Below are 18,911 nucleotides of genomic sequence, written 5' to 3' on the forward strand. Positions count from 1 at the left end.
CCGCTGTGAAATATATTTTCCATAACCAAAAATATTGTGTTTTCATCTGTTTAAAGCTGGTGTACAAAACTGACAGTAAAAGATGCAGAAACGAAACTTAAGAACGGGAAACATAGAAAAAGTGCATATAGAACACATCTACAGCTGATTAGACTTGCTTTAAATTAGAAATTAAAGATCTATAACTCAATGTTTCTATGTGGATTTGGTCAGGTCGCCCCCAAAAACTTTGACATATTGCAGCGTTAAGGCAAAAACATATTGTATGTTTCTAGGCTAAAAGATATGAGGTGCTCCGTGTTCCTGCTGGTAGCAGGCCTTAACCTGGATGTGGGGAAATGTCCTGCCTTGGAGTATGGTTGTATCTATCTCCACCAGACCCCTTGGAAATCAGATGACAAACCTGCATGGATTAGCAAGAGAAAACATGGTACGTGTATTTAGACAATTGTAGTCAAGACAGCTTCAGTTTACACCGGAGTATACAGGTTCCAGTACTCTACTAACACTTCACACAACTAATTGGTGCTAGGCAGTAATATAAACATGCACACAGTCCAGTAAGTTTCCCAAAATCCCCAGTTTTCAAAAATCCTGGATGGAGGATTCCAGATTTCCTGCTTATTCCTTCCTGATACCGTGAATCTCCCAACTGGGTTTTCAAAGAATGTTGGGGAAAGTTACCAGATTTTTGCATCTACCTGGGACAGAACACAACCACTGTCTGTATAATAGACCGAGTTCCCTAAGTAACAATGAGATGACAACTGGGACCAACCGGCTCTATTCGACGTAGCAAAATTAGAAATTGTGTTTTTTACATTGAATAAAATTAGAGACTCAGAGATAGAAAATGGTATATCATACACTACAGTTGAGGAACAATGGGAAAGTAATTCTTCTTTGAAAGTTGATAAACTTGTAACACCACTTTTATAAAAATTGTCCTTGAATGTTTTGGTACACCTACTGGAGAGCTCTTCTTTGTCTACCCTCATTCAGCATTGTTCACACCCTCTTAAGCCTTAGACCCACCCATCTCTTTAAGGATCCACATGTGAGGCCATGTGCTAAACAGAGTGAGTACGGTAGTGTAGTAAACAGAGTGAGTACGGTAGTGTAGTAAACAGAGAGTACGGTAGTGTAGTAAACAGAGTGAGTACGGTAGCGCAGCAAACAGAGTGAGTACGGTAGTGTAGCAAACAGAGTGAGTACCGTAGTAGCAAACAGAGTGAGTACGGTAGTGTAGCAAAAGAGTGAGTACGGTAGTGTAGCAAACAGAGTGAGTCGTAGTGTAGCAAACAGAGTGAGTACGGTAGTGTAGCAAACAGAGTGAGTACGGTAGTGTAGGAAACAGAGTGAGTACGGTAGTGTAGCAAACAGAGTGAGTATGGTAGTGTAGCAAACAGAGTGAGTACAGTAGTGTAGCAAACAGAGTGAGTACGGTAGTGTAGTAAACATGGTGAGTACGGTAGTGTAATAAACAGAGTGAGTACCGTAGTGTAGCAAACAGAGTGAGTACGGTAGTGTAGCAAACAGAGTGAGTACCGTAGTGTAGCAAACAGAGTGAGTACGGTAGTGTAGCAAACAGAGTGAGTACGGTAGTGTAGGAAACAGAGTGAGTACGGTAGTGTAGCAAACAGAGTGAGTATGGTAGTGTAGCAAACAGAGTGAGTACAGTAGTGTAGTAAACAGAGTGAGTACAGTAGTGTAGCAAACAGAGTGAGTACGGTAGTGTAGCAAACAGAGTGAGTACGGTAGTGTAGCAAACAGAGTGAGTACGGTAGTGTAGGAAACAGAGTGAGTACGGTAGTGTAGGAAACAGAGTGAGTACGGTAGTGTAGCAAACAGAGTTAGTACGGTAGTGTAGTAAACAGAGTGAGTACAGTAGTGTAGTAAACAGAGTGAGTACGGTAGTGTAGTAAACAGAGTGAGTACGGTAGTGTAGTAAACAACCAAAGATTACAAGACTACGTTTATCGACATGTCTGTAGACAGTGACATCATGAACATAATATTGTAGTCTGACATCAAATTTGTAGTTGTCGTTATGAAAAAGTATAAACACAAAAATGACATACTGCATCATATTACCAGCGTGGTGGTCCAAAATAGCATAACTCGTGTATATTTCCACACTATGAGGTTGGAATAATACTGTGAAATTGTGACAATTATGATACCCTCTTAAGGATCGGACCCTTTTATTAAATTTTCGCCTAAAATGACATACCCAAATTTATCTGCCTGTAGCTCAGGACCTGAAGTAGAGATATGCATTTTCTTGATACCATTTGAAAGGACGCTTTGAAGTTTGTGGAAATGTGAAATGAATGTAGGAGAACATAACAAATTAGATCTGGTAAAAGATCATACAAACAACATTTTTCTTTCATCATCTTTGAAAAACAAGAGGAAAGCCATAATGTACTATTCCAGATTAGGCGCAATTTAGATTTTGGCCACTAGATGGCAGCAGTGTATGTGCAAGGTTTTAGACTGATTCAATGAACATTTCTGTTCAAAATGTTCTATCAAGACTGCCCAATTGTGCCTAATTTGATTATTAATACATTTTCAAGTTTAACTGTGCACTCTCCTCAAACAATAGCATGGTATTCTTTCACTGTAATAGCTACTGTAAATCAGACAGTGCAGTTAGGTTAACAAGAATTTAAGCTTTCTGCCCATCTCAGATATGTCTATGTCCTGGGAAATATTCTTGTTACTTACAACTTCATGCTAATCAAATTAGCCTACGTTAGCTCAATCATCTCGCGGGGGGATACTGATCCCGTAGAGGATAATGCCCTTTTAGTGTAACACCAGATCACAAATGAGTGCATTTCACAAATTTAATCTGTTCACATTGACATTTTATCAAGTGTTTTTAATTGTGGAGGTGGAGCATAAAATGGGGGTAAGATTACTTTCTAACTCATTTTGACAATTTTTTATGAAAGTCTCTGTTATAATATATATTCTAATTCTAATAGTCTGTTTATCAAAACATCATGAACATCCTCTGTTGTCTGTCTAGAAACGGTGCTGTTACAGATACTGCTTGTGTTGGTCATCATGTGACTGCATGGGAAGATTAGAACATGTCACCACCCTTTTCTTTATGTTAGTTTAATATGAAAACAAGGTTAATGTAATTCTAATTCTGAAGATGAATAAGAACATTTAGGCATTAAAGTAATTACATTGAAGCAAGGTCTTAGGTTGTGAACAGAGTATGAACTCAAATGAATGCAGAGAAAAGTGTATTTAGCCCACTGGATTCTGCATCTACAGTGCCTTGCAAAAGTTTTCATCTCCCTTGGCGCTTTTCCTATTTTGTTTCATTACAACCTGTAATTTCAATGGATTTTTATTTGGATTTCATGTAATGGACATACACAAAATAGTACAAATTGGTGAAATGAAATAAAAAAAAAAATTTAAAAATAAACTTAAAATCGGTGCGTGCGCATGTATTCACCCCCTTTGCTATGAAGCCCCTAAACAAGATCAGGTGCAACCAATTACCTTCAGAAGTCACGTAATTTGTTAAAGAAAGTGCACACAGGTGGAATCTTAGTGTCACATGATCTGTCACATGATCTTAGTATATATATATATATATATATACACACCTGTTCGGAAAGACCCCAGAGTCTGCAACACCAAGTGGCACCACCAAGCAAGTGGCACCATGAAGACCTAGGAGTTCTCCAAACAGGTCAGGAACAAAGTTGTCGAGAAGTACAGATCAGGGTTGGGTTATAAAAAAATATCAGAAACTTTGAACATCCCAAGGAGCACCATTAAATCCATTATTAAAAATGGAAAGAATTTGGCACCGCAACAAACCTGCCAAGAGAGGGCCGCCCACCAAAACTCATGGACCAGGCAAGGAGGGATTTAATGAGAGGCAACAACGAGACCAAAGATAACCCTGAAGGAGCTGCAAAGCTCCACAGCAGAGATTGGAGTATCTGTCCATAGGACCACTTTAAGCCGTACACTCCACAGAGCTGGGCTTTACGGAAGATTGCCAGAAAAAAGCCATTGCTTAACCCCTGGTCGGGCTGACATCCAGCGAAAAATCCTATCGCCATTTGCATAACAAAATTATTATTTTTTTTTTTTCAAATATAGGACTATAGTATATCGTTTTATAGATACACCTCTCCTGAATCGACCCACGTTGTCCGATTTCAAAAAGGCTTTACAGCAAAAGCACAACATTAGATTATGTTAGAGGAGTACATCGTAAAAGTATTCACATAGCCATTTTCCGACCAACCACATGCATCACAAATAACCCAAAAACAGCTAAATGCAGCACTAACCTTTGACAATCTTCATCAGATGACACTCCTAGGACATCATGTTACACAATACATGCATTCTTTTGTTCGATAAAGTTCATATTTATATATAAAAACTGCATTTTACATCGGCGCGTGACGTTGACTAACTATTTTTCCTCAAATGCGTCCGGTGAAACAGCGCTACAATTTACTAAATTACTATTCGAAAACATTTTTAAAATGTAATATTGTCAATCTAAGATTTATAGATTAACATCTCTTCAAAGCACCTGCAGTGCCAGATTTAAAAATAACTTTACTGGGTAATCATACTTTGCGATGAAAGGGGATGCGATACTCAGAAAAATAGGCTTTCGTTACAGGTCAGCGCCATCTTGGAACAATCGCATATCAAATATAGTCTTGTATACTATTGTCAAAAATCCCTTACCTTTGATTGTCTTCATCAGAAGGCACTTCTAGGAATCCCAGGTCCACAACAAATGTATTTTCGTTCGAAAAAATGTATCCTTTATGTCTTCTTGTTAGCGCGTTCTGAAGGCTGCACCAAAAGTACCGTCGTCCGCGGGCTACCTCTCTTACCAAAATTGATTTTTATTTTATTTAGGTTCGTTCAAACATGTCAAACGTTGTATAACATAAATCTCTAGGGCCTTTTTCAACCACAGATCCAATAGCATTCAATCGGGGCGGTTGCATTATCTTTCAAAACGTTTCGAAAGGTGGGGGTAGCCAGGGGCGCCGGCGTCATAATGGTGATGGCCCTCCCCATGTGACTACATTCCACAGCCTCTCTTTCAGGCAGTTTTGACAGTAGGAGACTCAAACCACTTTGTAAAGACTGGGGACATCTAGTGGAAGCAATAGGAAGTGCTCAATGAACCATAGCTCACAGTGTGATTTATAGGCACAGCGCTGAAGTTGAGTCCGCAATTCAGAATTCCACATCAGGTTACGATCTGTCTCGGGGTTTTGACTGCCATATGAGTTCTGTTATACTCACAGACACCATTCAAACAGTTTTAGAAACTTTAGGGTGTTTTCTATCCACATATATTAATTATATGCATATCCTAGCTTCTGAGTTTGAGTAGGAGGCCGTTGAAAATGGGCACGCATTTTTTCAAAAATCGCTGTGGCGCCCCCTATCCTGGGCGACCGTCAAGAAGTTTTAAAGAACAAAATAAGCAAACATGTTTGGTGTTCACCAGAAGGCATGTGGGAGACTCCCCAAACCTATGGAAGAAGGTACTCTGGTCAGATGAGACTAAAATGTAGCATTTTGGACATCAAGGAAAATGCTATGTCTGCCGCAAACCCAAGACCTCTCATCACCCTGAGAACTCCATCCCCACAGTGAAGCATGGTGGAGGCAGCATCTTTGTGTGTGGATGTTTTTCATCAGCAGGGACTGGGAAACTGGTCAGAATTGAAAGAATGATGGATGATGCTAAATACAGGGAAATTCCTGAGGGAAACCTGTTTCAGTCTTCCAAAGATTTCAGACTGGGACGGAGGTTCACCTTCCAGCAGGACATTGACCTTAATCATACTGCTAAAGCAACACTTGAGTGGTTTATTAAGGGGAAACATTTAAATGTCTTGGAATGACCTAGTCAAAGCCCAGACCTCAATCCAATTGAGAATCTGTGGTATGACTTAGATTGCTGTACACCAGCGGAACCCATCCAACTTGAAGGAGCTGGAACAGTTTTGCCTTGAAGAATGGGCAGAAATCCCAGTGGCTAGATGTGCCAAACGTATAGAGACATACACCAACAGACATGCAGCTGTAATTGCTGCAAAAGGTGGCTCTACAAAGTTTTGACTTGGGGGGGTGAATAGTTATGCACGCTCAAGTTTTCTGTTGCTTTGTCTTATTTCTTGATTGTTTCACAATAAAAACATTTTGCATCTTCAAAGTGGTAGGCATGTTGTGTAAATCAAATGAAAGAAACACCCCAAAAATCAATTTCAATTACAGGTTGTAAGGCAACAAAATAGGAAAAATGACAAGGGGTTGAATACTTGCGCAAGCCACTATACATAGCATAGCTTGTACATAACTGTAACGGGTTGGCAGTCGTGGTGAAGGAATGAGGCACAGGAAGCAGCGAGCAGGGTAGTGGCGTATTTAATTTACACTCACTCATAAAACAAATACTCCCAAACACAGGGGAGAAAATACACACAGCGTAAAATAGCGCCGACACGAACATGAGCCGTCACAATCGAAATAATCCCGCACAACACGGAAGCGGACCAGCTGACATAAATAGCCCCACTAATTAACCAAACTAACACAGGTGCACAAAACCAAAAGAAGGGGAACCCCCCCCCCCCATTATCCCCCACGTTGTTCCACCTCCGCTTCTGGGAGGAAAAAGGCGGGGCAACAGAGCAGGTAAGTACAGATTCTTCTCCAGTGACGCCAATGCCAATGTGATACTATACCTCTGCTACACTGAACACATATCCTAGATTTAGAGGAACTTGATTTACAAGTAGCAGAATGTTCTGTAGGTGTTATGATTGAGGTGATGTGTGTTCCCTCTTCCACTGCCAACAAGGAATTCAACTGCTTTACACATTGCATTGGTGTCAACCATACTTTTATTCAGTCTAATCCAGCTGATCCCAGTTTTACCTGTTGTAAATATTTTTTTATCATTACAAACTGTGCCTAAAGTTTCCTGAAATATATTTCAGACTTTAACAGTTGGTATTAAATCAGTATTTCTTATGTTTTTTTGTTTTGTTTGTTCATCATGTTTTGACCTCCAGACTCCCCCATCTCATCCCACCAACTCTGTCAGTCCAGCAGGCCCCACAATGCAGCCTCCACACCACTGCAGTAACAGCCACATCTTCCCATCACAAAGCTTCAGTACTATCGCAATGTGTTGTAAGTCCTGTACAGCACTTGGTATTCATCACTGTTAAGACAATGTTACAGCTGATAACATGTAATGACATTTTCAACCTAACCAACCCCCTCTGATTCTTCTCATTCAGGAAGTACCATCCAGGATCCTGTGTTAACGTCAATGTGAAACAGCATTGACCCGTGATCACCACCAACCAGGGCTCCACAGCGGTATCCTTCGATGACCAGGCTCCACAACAAGGAAAGTGAGAAAAGAAATTAAACGTTTGATAAGGGATGGCCTCCCGAGAGAGTACACCAGGCAGCAAACAGCACTTTGATGTGATTGGCTGGTCAGCAGGAAGTATTATCTGGCTAAACAGAAGGGATGGTGGATTTGACAGAGAACGTTTTTTATGGAATGATGTCAGGTTAAAACTGTAAATAAAAAAGGTGAAATGTACAGAATGACTTGATTGATCAACCTGTTGGGGCTCGGGGCAGTATTGAGACATTTTGAAAAAATATGTGCCCATTTTTAACTGCCTCCTACACCAACTCAGAAGCTAGGATATGCATATTATTAACACATTCGGATAGAAAACACTCTGAATTTTCTAAAACAGTTTGAATGGTGTCTGTAAGTATAACAAAACTCATATTGCAGGCAAAAACCTGTGAAAAATAGATTTAAAAAAATGTGAATTTTGTGACTGTACTATTTAGTGTCATTGTTTTATAGGTACCATAGTGAGAAAGGATTCATTTCGCAACACCTACGGCTTCCACTAGATGTCAACGATCTTTATAAAGTTGTTTGAAGCGTCTATGATAAACAGAGAGCAAATTAGAATCCAAGGAAGTTGACATGTCATCACTTCATTTTTTGCGCCTGCGCATAAATCTGAGAAACGTGAGTTTGTCATCATTTTTTATCTAGACATAGGATAGGTTGTGTGAAAATATTACTGATGTTTAACGTAAAAAATGGACCAAAAGATTAATGCTAAACAACATTTGACATGTTTGAACGAACATAAATAGATTATTTACTAGGTTTTTTTAGCTTTTCGGCGTGATTTTACCAGCCCCAACCACGTTTTGTGGGAGCATAATGAACGCTAAGTACTTGGTGTTATTTGGACATAAATTATGAACTTTGTCAAAAGAAACCACATTTGTTCCGGACCTGGAATGCCTTCCGGACCTGGGATCCTGCCTTCTGATGGAGATAATCAAAGGTAAGGGGGTATTTACAATGTTATTATCGATTTTAGATGATGCTAACTGTATAGCATAGCCTGTTGTTTATTGCAAAATGTGATTTCCCAGTAAAGTTATTTTGAGATCTGGCCATTCGGTAGCTATTACGAGATGATAATATATTATTCTTTGAATGACAATATTATAATTTACCAATGTTGTCGAATAGTAATTTTGTTATGTTCACCGGAAGCATTTCAGAGAAGAAAAAAATCTGAATTTCACGCTACTGTAAAATGCTGTTTTTGGATATAAATATGAACTTGATGGAACAAAAAATGCATGTATTGTATAACATAATGTCCTAGGAGTGTCATCTGATGGAGATTGACAAAGGTTAGTGCATAATTCTAGCTGGTTTCTGCTTTTGGTGAAGCCTGACCTTGAATTGAAAATGGATGTTTGTACTTTTGTGGCTATGTACTGTCCTAACATAATCTAACTTTATGCTTTTGCCGTAAAGCCTCTTTGAAAATCGAACAATGTGGTTAGATTAAGGAGATGTTTATCTTTTAAATTGTGTAAAATAGTTGATGGTTTGAGAAATTGAAATTATTAGATTTTTGATGTTTTGAATTTCCAGCCTTGTTAGCAATCCCGATTCGGGGTTCATTGCTAACCTGTAGCCCCAACAGGTTAATAACACACCAAACTGTTGTTTTAATACATGGAAGAATTTGATTAGTCAAGGTACAATAAACAAAAACATTTATGGAATGACTAGACTAGTCAAAGTATATGGAATAACTTGAGCAGTAAATGCATGATGCTGACTTGGACATTCAACATGAGACAGTCATTCGTTTTTTATCAGTCCTTCCTCTAGTGACACATTGGCCTCTTGTCAGTGGCACTAGCAGCGAAGGGCCCGACAGGCATACTGCAAATTATAATGTAATAAACAAAAATTTGTGTAATAACTCGTTATAATGTAATAACTTAACCTGTTGTGGTATAGGGGGCAGTATTTTCACGACCGGATAAAAAACGTGCCCGATTTAATCTGGTTACTACTCCTGCCCAGAAACAAGAATATGCATATAATTAGTAGATTTGGATAGAAAACACTCAAAAGTTTCTAAAACTTTTTGAATGGTGTCTGTGAGTATAACAGAACTCATATGGCAGGCCAAAACCTGAGAAGATTCCATACAGGAAGTGCCCTGTCTGACCATTTCTTGGCCTTCTTTGCCATCTCTTTCCACAACAAAGGATCTCTTCGGTAACGTGACACTTTCTGATGCTCCCATAGGCTCAGGAGTAATAACCAGATTAAATCGGGTACGTTTTTATCCGGCCGTGAAAATACTGCCACCTAGCCATAACAGGTTAAAACATTGTTAATTCGACGTTGTCTGCATCTGGGTCTTACCTTCATACCTGATAATATTATCATATAATACAATATAATGACTAGAATAGAATAACAGTTTTGACATGAAAGCCCAGCCAGATGTTTTAGTCCTTTAGCAGAAGCTCTTATCCAGAGCAACTTAGAGGAGCATTATGGTTAAGTGCCTTGCTCAAGGGTACATAGACAGCTCAGAGATTCAAACCAGCGACCTTTCAGTTACTGTCCCTACGCTATAAACCACTTGGCTACCTGCCACCTTGACAGTGTGTCTCTATACCTCTCAGTCTCTAAACCACTAGGATAGTTGTCACCTTGACAGTGTGTCTCTACACTTCTCAGTCTCTAAACCACAAGGCTACCTGCCACCTTGACAGTGTGTCTCTATACCTCTCAGCATCTGAAGACACCCAGCCATGGTTAGGATTATTAGAGAAGCTTTTCCTGCTGAAAGACAGTTTCATTTCATCTGGTTTCAGAAATAATGTATTGGATATGTTCATAACCCCGTCCACCTATAAGATGTGGGGGGATCTGTATGACTAAGAAGAGATACAAAGAACTCTGATTGTAAAACGTCTTCTCTTTTTAGTCTTAGATATGTCTAGGGTTACTGCTGAATGTAGTACCTCTAACCCTAAACACACTGTAATGTAAAGTATTACCCCATTCTCAATGATCAGTCAATACATACAGTATTCATTTCAACTACAGAACATTGGATCAATATCAAGTCCCCTCCTCATTACAACCACTTAAGAATTATTATAGACACTTAAAATCAGTGTTATAACACATAAGTGTATTATAAGGCATTTTAAAGGTCATTAAAATAGTTAGAATATGTACTTCATAGAAACTGTTACCCTTTATATATTCTAACCACTCTATTTAATATTAAGGGTCCTAACCTAGGAACTAAAATATTTGTCTCCTTCTCGACGTTGCATGCAGTTCTCTCTCTCTCTTCCTCTAACCCCTCCCTCCTTCCCTCCCTCTAAACTCACCTATCTGGCAGAACCAGAAAGTCCATACCTCCCAAAAAATACCTTCTGTGGAAACAAAACATATCTGAGTCTCTGTGTCGTCTGTCTTTGTGAGAGTGAACAACCATCAAAATGGCTCAGAAGGGAGTTCTGCTGGACCAGGGCTTGTTCTGTTGTTCTGTAAGTCTGGATCTACTGAAAGAGCCAGTCACTACTGCCTGTGGACACAATTACTGTAGAATCTGTATTGAGGGCTGCTGGGATCAGGATGTTCTGAAAGGGGTCTATAGCTGTCCTCAGTGCAGAGAGACCTTCATTCCAAGGCCTAATCTGAGGAAAAATAACATGTTGGCTGATATGGTGGAGGACCTGAAGAAGACAAGACTCCAGGCTGCTCCCCCTCCTGCTCTGTGCTATGCTGGACCTGGAGATGTGGTGTGTGATTTCTGCACTGGGACCAGAAAGCAGAAAGCCCTCATGTCCTGTTTGGTGTGTCTGGCCTCTTACTGTGAGACTCTCCTCCAACCTCACTATGAATTTCCTGCATTGAAGAAGCACAAGCTGGTCAAAGCCACCGCACAACTACAAGAGAAGATCTGCTCTCATCATGACAAACTGCTGGAGGTTTACTGTCGTACCGATCAGCAGTGTATCTGTCTGCTGTGTGTGATGGATGAACATAAAGGCCATGATACAGTGTCAGCTGCAGCAGAGAGGAATGATAAACAGGTAAGACCAGAACAACGTGTTGGTGACTGTCTGATAAACAAAGAATTAAAGAAGCAGTAGGAACTAAGGCTGTTTGAATATGAGATCATTCAAGTGAAATCGATCCAGGGCAGAACAAATATGAACACAAACTCCAGGGCGGCAGCGTTGGACTAGTAACCGAAAGGTTGCAAGATCTGACAAGGTACAAATCTGTCGTTCTGCCCCTGACCAAGACTTTCATTGAAAATAAGAATTTGTTCTTAACTGACTTGCTTCCCTGGTGGCACAGGGGGTCTAATGCAGTGCTAGCTGTGCCACCAGAGACTCTGGGTTTGAACCCAGGCTCTGTTGCATCTGTGAAGCTAGTTCATCGCCATAATGTTTTTTTTCTTCAGATAGCCAAGTTAACCATGTCATCGCCCCCCCATAAAAGTTGTGAACCTCCGACTCCTGTGATGTTTCGAGGAACAGACCCCTAGTTGACTGTTAGTTTACCTTACAGGTGAAATTAAATGTCGTTGATATTCAGCCAACGACTACTATATAACGTTACCCATGTAAACATTACATCCAATCAAATGACCAACGTTTATCCACATATTTGGTTGATAGAGAGCTTTCCAACGATCCGTGACATGAACAAAGGCACCTGTTGTTGGCTTGAGGGTCTTTAGTTTAGCTGGCTAAATTAGCTAATCCCACAATTTGCCCAAGCGTCGTTCGGGTTAGGGAAAGTTTGGCCGGCAGGGATATCCTTGTCTCACTGTGCACTAGCTACTCCTGTGGCGCGCTGGGTGCAGTACATGCTGACCAGGTTGCACGGTGATTCCTGGCTTCCACATTGGTGAAGCTGGCTTCCGGGTTGGATGTGCGTTGTGTCAAGAAGCAGTGTGACTTGGTTGTGTTTCAGAGGACGCATGGCTCTTGACCTTCGCCTCTCCTGAGTCCGTACGGGAGTTGCAGCGACAAGACTGTAACTACTACTAATTGGATACTATAAAATTGGGAAGAAAAAGGGGGTAAAAAATAAAATAAGAATTTGTTCTTAACTGACTTGCCTAGTTAAATATCAAAAAATATATTTATCACCATTTTTTAAAGACTCAAACTGTCACGTCCTGACCAGCAGAGGGAGTAGTTGTTTAGTATTTTGGTCAGGACGTGGCAGAGGGATGTTTGTTTTGTATGGTGGGGGTTTTGTGTGTGTTGTAGAGGGGTGTTTGATTTATGTGTTCCTGGGTTTTGGGTGTATGTTCTAGGTTAGTATGTTCTAGGTTGTATTTCTGCATTCTGTCTAGTTTAGGTTTTCTATGTTTAGGTTTGGGTGCTGGACTCTCAATTGGAGGCAGGTGTTTCTCGTTGCCTCTCATTGAGAGTCCTATATATGGGTAATTGTTTGGTGTAGTGTTTGTGGGAGATTGTTTCTTGTTTTGCGTGTGTGATCCTGACAAGACTGTTTTGTTGTTCGTGAGTTCTTCGTTTTTGTTATTTTGGTGTTCGCTTTAGTTAAAATAAATAACAAGATGAGCATCCACATTCCTGCTGCGTTTTGGTCCTCTATTCCCGACGACAACCGTTACACAAACCAAGTTTATTCACCCACTGGGTCATACAGCTGCAAAGACAAAAACATATATTTATAACCTCATACAAGACGAGATCAACTCCTTACACATCTAGACGGCCAATACATCTGTGTTGCTAGACAGGAACTGAACTGGTTCCTCTCACTGGTGTAGTCATGGCCCTGCCTGATGCTAAAACCTTGGTGGGTGTGGAAGTGTGTGTGAGATAAGACTGTAGTAGGAGGGTCGTTGGGGTGGGCCTCTCTGGCCCCCCTCCCAGAGGTTTCTTCTCACTTCATCTATTGACTTGAACTTGAGACGAATTCCTGTCTCCTCCCAAGTTCTACAGCTGGCCTGCCTTATCAGAGACTAACTAGACTGTTGATATCCTGGCTCCTCCCTAGTTCTGCAGCTGGCCTGCCTTATCAGAGACTAACTAGACTGTTGAATTCCTGGCTCCTCCCTAGTTCTGCAGCTGGCCTGCCTTATCAGAGACTAACTAGACTGTTGAATTCCTGGCTCCTCCCTAGTTCTGCAGCTGGCCTACCTTATCAGAGACTAACTAGACTGTTGAATTCTTGGCTCCTCTCTAGTTCTGCAGCTGGCCTGCCTTATCAGAGACTAACTAGACTGTTGAATTCCTGGCTCCTCTCTAGTTCTGCAGCTGGCCTGCCTTATCAGAAACTGAAACTAGTTGCCCTTTGTCTCCCTCTTTAGGAACATTTATATTCAACAATAACATGTTTGAACAGAATATTTCAGCACTTCCCCTTGTATCTCTCAGTAACTTTCCATACACCAAGTTCCTATCCACCGTTCATTGACCCCAACATATACATTCCTTATACATGTAAAGTCATCAATACGTTATAGTATGGTAACATGAATAAGTATATTTCTAGCTGGAATCCAACAAGTCAAACACGCTTATCATTTGTTATCAAGCTTCATTATCATTTGTTATCAAACTTCATTATAATTCATTTTCAAACACCATTATCATTTGTTATCAAACACCCAATCAGCGCCCTGATTTGTGTTCTGTTAAAACTATAATCATTCACATGACAACATAATAATATATTTTCACACAGACACTTCCTCAATATTTGTATCCTTATATTCTATGGGCCCTATGTCACATTACTATACTATTGATCTACTGGACAAATAAAGCTTGATAGCTCATTGAAGAGTGATTCTCCACAGAGGCAGCTGGGGATGAGTCAGCAGAAGGTCCAGCAGAGATTCCAGGAGAGAGAGAAGAAGCTGAAGGAGCTCCAACAGGCTGTGGAGTCTCTCAAGGTGAGTATTGTTGACCAGAGGAGACACATCATTTCACTTCTGTCCTCCAGTCAGAGAGAGGGAGAGACAGGCTCCTATCCAATCCCACTGACCCCACTGTTGAGAACAGGCTGTCTGGACCCCTTTCAGAGAATTGACTGCTTAATGTAACCAACGGGATATGAACCCAGGTCTACCGTGGGATAAACCAACATCTTGACCATTACACCAAGAGGACATTCCCTATTGGGCCGACACTGATTTTGAAGTCACAGGCGGGGCTACCTCATCACATAACCATGAGTAACCATGACTGACTCATGTCCCCTATACATTAACATGGAGCTCTCTCTCTCAATTCAATTCAATTCAAAGGGCTTTATTGGCATGGGAAACATATGTTTACATTGCCAAAGAAAGTGAAATAGATAATAAACAAAAGTGAATTAAACAATCAGAAATTAACAGTAAACATTACACTCACAAAAGTTTCAAAGGAATAGACATTTCAAATGTTATAATTCAATTGGAAAACAGAGATTATTTGTGGTTTCAGGGTGGGTGGGAAAGGAGTTGGGTGCAGTTGAATCAGTGAAGGTAACCTGTAGTGGACTTGTGATATTTGTTTGTGTTTCTTCTGACCAGAGAGAGTGGGCGCTCCGTGTCACGCAACTTGGGTCAAGATCTGTTTCTTGTTTTGCTCTTAGGAACAGGGCACCATTGAAAGAAGTGATTTCTGGGGTAGCGTTAGTGTGGAGGTGGAGCAATTGAAGTTGAAGGCTCTTGGTGTTTGTGATGCCCGCCGTTTGGTGTGAAGCAGACCAGGTGGTGAGCGTGGTGAAACAGAGGAGTCACTGTCAGCGTTTGAGTCTTTACCCAACAAAGTCATGTTGGGATATATCAGTTATCCTGTTAGAGTCTTTGTGTTGAATCCACTGAGCTGTTTCAGGTGCAACGTTTATGGTCATGTTGCAGCAGTTTGGAGGAGGGATATTACAAGATGTGGGAAGTGTGCAGGAGGTCATGGGATAGAGGATTATGTAGTTTCAGTGGATAAAGTTGCGTCAACTGTAGGGGTGTCCATGTTGCTGGGGATAAGAGGTGTCTGGTGAGAGAGAGGCAGGTTAAGGTGGCTAGAGTCAGAGTAGTGCAGAAGGTGTCGTATGCTGAGGCAGTGAAGAAAGTAGAGGAGGATGGGTCAAGGCTGAGGGATCCTGAGAGGATCCCTGTGAGTAGTAGATCTGTGCCAGCACAGAGGGATAGGCCAACGAATGAAATATGCTTCAGTAAGGTTGGCTTCTTAGAGTTCAAAGCAATGGTTATCAACTGTACCACAGAAATGGAATGTAAATCAAAGACAATAGATGTTGTGGTGGCAGCTGCAGAGAAGTATTTGGTCATACGAGATTTGACTTCAGAAGAGTTCCAGGGTGTGTTGAGTGGTGGTGTCCCGTCCTCCCAGGTCGTTGGCATGGTGCAGGAGCAGATAGGGTCAAAGTAGTGGAATGGGGTAGTGGGTTTTTAATGAGTATAGGATTAGTTGGAAGGGTGTTTTATTATTTATATCACAAAGTAAAATAGATGTATATTATTGTCCAGTTGGGGGTGGTAATACAACATATTGGATGCCAACCGTCGTTAAACTCCAAAGAAGAACAAACGTTATATTATGTCTATGTACAGTGTTGTAATAATGTCTCTCTCTCATTCCATCACTTTCGTGGTAGTTGGTTGTGTGGGTCTCTGGCTGTGAATGGGATGCTGACAGACAATCGTTGATGGATATTTATAGAGCTCTGATCAATACGACAATTTATTACAGGTGTATAGTTTATGGAACAGCAGCAAAGACTTAAGCTGGACAGAATCCAGTATATAGCTTTAAGGATATGTATTGGTGCATTTGAATCAACATCTGTATGTGTCTTACTAGTGGAGGCAGGTGAGATGCCTTTGGGTATACGGCGTAATAAATTGTCATTATCTTATTGGGTTGCAAGGCTGTGAGGTTGAGCATCCCACTGCTACTGTTCTAGATGACTGTTGGGAATATACTAGTAGACAAGGCAGTGGTTTTGGTTGGACAGTTGTAGGTATCAATGTTATTATGGAGAAATGAGAGAATGGGTGTAGTAGTGAGATTCTGCTGGGTCCCAGCACATTCAGGTGTGGAAGGGAATGAAATTGTAGACCAGTTATCTAAAAGAGCTTTAAAACCAGATATAATATATATTCATGTTCCACTGGGTAGAGGTGAGGACAAATGTAAAATCAGAGACATTTTGATAGATGTGTGGCAGAAGAGATGGGACTCTGAGCACAAGGGACGGCATTTATATGTCCTCTAAAGGTTGGTGGAGCAAGGTTCAAAGGTCAGATTAGGAAGGAAGAGGTGGTGTTTACTCGATTGTGTTTAGGACATTGTACATTGAACTGGTCCTTTCATCTGGTTGGCAGCATGTGAATGGTTTGTGTCTGGAGGGTATTGTCATTGAAACGGTGGAGCATGTGTTGTTATATTATTGTAAGGATGTTGAAGAGAGGGAAAGACTGAAGTGTAGGGTCATTGAGGTTGGATGGGGTTGGGGGGGGTTGGAAGGGATTTGGGAGAGTCTATTAGAAGTTAGGACTCTTTTATTTTCTCAGAAGTACTGAGTTAGGTAGGAGGATTTAGAAATGGTGTAAACCGTGATTGAACACTCCAGCACAGTAGGTGGCACCATGCACCTTTAACGTTGGTTTGAGGACCGCCATTATATCATAGAAGAAGAAGAAGTTGTGTGAGGGTTTTGTGGTTCCTGAGGGCTACTATTCTTTTTGCGTATTTTCCAAATGTATTTTGTAGTTGTTAAGGGTTTATTTATTAGTTTCCACTGTTTATCGGTTAGAGTTGAGGGGGGAGTAGGGTAGTTTGTTTGGGAGGTGTGATGTCCTCAACCGAGTGGAGAAGAAACGCTGTCTCTTCAGGTGCGTTCTGGAGAATGGTGTGGAGGAATTATTGATCATGGTCGGTGAACAGGTGGGAGAGGAACATATACACTCTGTATCCAGAATGAACAAGGCGGTGGTTGTGGTAATGTAAAAGGTGAGTCTTGTTACCCGGCTAGTTACCAGTATGATTTATGTGAGGGGGGTGTTGGTGCTGATTTCAACAAGAGTAGTGGTGTCTAATCTGCCTCCGTTTATTACGGACAAACAGATCCGTAAAGAGTTGGTTCGTTTTGGTCCATTTCCAAGTGGTTTTCTGAACTAAATTCAAGGTTAAACAGGGGAGGGGTGGTACACAGGGTTTGTTAGCACAGATAGTGTGGACATTTTTTACAAATATTTTCTGATGAAACTATCCGCCAAGGAGCCCAGTGATATAATATTGAATATATATATATATATATATATATATATATATATATATAATATTAGCATATGTCCCAGCTGTTTGCTGTGGTTTTGAAGTAAATCTCTTCCAGCCCACGTTAACCTTGTAGGTTTACCTCAGGTAACTTATTATTAACGAGGTTACAGCTACTTGGTGAGGAAGCTCACTATTCACCTGGTTACACGTTGTAGTGACCTACAGTGTTAGTGAGTAGAACAGATGGTTGGTGCAAAGACATCAAACGTTAAACATGTTTAAACATATTTTATTTCAGAAAAAGGTTTAAAACCTAAACAAAACGTATGTCCCTGTCCTCTTTTTCAAGATGTGGCCGATTTAAACAGACAGAAAATATTTGAAAAATAATAATAATAACCTTTTTAACGATTTGTTGTTTCTAAATGGCTGCTGGGTAATATGATAATCGTTGAAATCTGTTGGTTCGTAGGCATCAAATAGAGAGAATGCTGCGCAGGTTCACTGAGTTGTAAACCAAATGGATAGGTGGAGCTCATTGATTTGTAGCTCTGACCAGTTGCTACCTCAGATTATGAGCCTATCAAGTGTGGTGAATGAGGTATGTAGTACCCACAGAAGACCACAGGGAGGAGCAAGAGAGATATAAACCCATACAGTTTTTCTCTTTAAATACCCTGAACATAACAATCAATCAAATGTATTTATGAAGCCCTTTTTACATCAGCAGATGTCACAAAGTGCTGAACAGAAACTCTAACCCTACGTATAACCTATTTTAGCCTGAACCCTAATTCTAGGGTAGGGTAGCCTACAACTATTTTAGTAATAATATTATGTTAGTAAATACCATTTTAGTACTAAATAACATTTGTTATTTTTTAAATAAAACCCATGTAAGCATTTGCTTTTTATTGAAAAGTTAATAAGGAATAATGATAAGTTAATAAGTTACTGCCACGCTTTTTATATTTTAAATGTAACCTTTATTTAACTAGGCAAGTCAGTTAAGAACAAATTCTTATTTACAATGACGGCCTACCAGGGAACAGTGGGTTAACTGCCTTGTTCAGCGGCAGAACGACAGATTTGTACCTTGTCAGCTCGGGATTCAATCCAGCAACCTTTCGGTTACTAGCCCAGCGCTCTAACCACTAGACTACCTGCTGCCCGGCAAAACGCTCTAACCACTAGACTACCTGCTGCCCGGCCAA

General features: G+C 40.6%; 1 pseudogene; it reads left to right on the forward strand.

Annotated features, from left to right (window-relative positions):
• The first annotated feature begins 10,897 nt into the window (after positions 1-10,897).
• LOC123731754 (tripartite motif-containing protein 16-like) overlaps positions 10,898-18,911 on the forward strand; it is a 12,923-nt pseudogene continuing 4,909 nt past the window's right edge.

Source organism: Salmo salar, unplaced genomic scaffold (genome assembly GCF_905237065.1).
Source record: "Salmo salar unplaced genomic scaffold, Ssal_v3.1, whole genome shotgun sequence".
In the NCBI taxonomy this organism is placed as follows: domain Eukaryota; kingdom Metazoa; phylum Chordata; class Actinopteri; order Salmoniformes; family Salmonidae; genus Salmo; species Salmo salar.